At 36.1% G+C, this 967-nt stretch overlaps 1 pseudogene; it reads left to right on the top strand.

The window, feature by feature from the left end:
• Positions 1–590: 590 nt before the first annotated feature.
• Positions 591–723, top strand: LOC150041005 (U2 spliceosomal RNA; annotated as a pseudogene).
• The last annotated feature ends 244 nt before the right edge of the window (positions 724–967 follow it).

Consider the following 967-nt stretch of genomic DNA (forward strand, 5'->3'; position numbering starts at 1 on the left):
GAAAGAAAGAAAGAAAGGAAGGAAGGAAGGAAGGAAGGAAGGAAGGAAGAAAGGACGGAAGGAAGGAAGGAAGGAAGGAAGGAAGGAAGGAAGGAAGGAAGGAAGAAAGAAAGAAAGAAAGAAAGAAAGAAAGAAAGAAAGAAAGAAAGGAAGGAAGAAAGAAAGGAAGAAAAGAGAACCCATCAAGGCCTAACCATAGCCACTAAATTTGTGTACTATCTTAAAAATACTTCAGGATATAAAGCAAAAATTACTTCAGAAACCAGACTACAAACTCGTCCTAACTGATTTCAAAACAATTGATTTTTTTCTGACTACAATTAAATATAGTTAGAAATCATTAATTAAAAAAATCTTGAGGGCTGGGAGTTTGGCCTAGTAATAGAGTGCTTACCTACCATGCACAAAGACCCGAGTTAAATTTCTTGGTACCACATACATAGGAAAAGCCAGAAGTGTTGCTGTGGTTCAAGTGCCTTGAGAAAGTCCAAGGACAATGATCAGGCCCTGAGCTCAAGCCCAGGACTGGCAAAAAAAAAAGGTCTCACGGACTTTAAAAAAAAGCAATTTGAAAGCTATACAAATTAAATAATACTTCTCGGCCTTTGGGCTAAGAGCAAGTGTAGTATCTGTTCATATTAGTTAACAAATGGTACATTCTCTGCCTGAGAATATTAATATATTAAGTTGATTTTTGCATCCGTGAGACAAGAAGAATTACATAACGTCTGTATACTAAGAGTAAGAAATTCACAAGGAAATTTTAAAAATATATTTAAACCAATGAAAATGGAAATAGAATATATTAAAACTGCCTAAGTACAGTTTATAGCAACTAATAACTCCATCAAAAAAGAATAGTTGGGTGCTGTGGCTAACACCTGTAATCCTAGCTACACTGGAAGCTGAGATCTGAGGATTGCACTTCAAAGCCAGCCTGGGCACTAAAATCCATGAGATTCATCTC

Source organism: Megascapheus bottae, chromosome X (assembly GCF_031878675.1).
Source record: "Megascapheus bottae isolate mThoBot1 chromosome X, mThoBot2.hap1, whole genome shotgun sequence".
Lineage (NCBI taxonomy): Eukaryota > Metazoa > Chordata > Mammalia > Rodentia > Geomyidae > Megascapheus > Megascapheus bottae.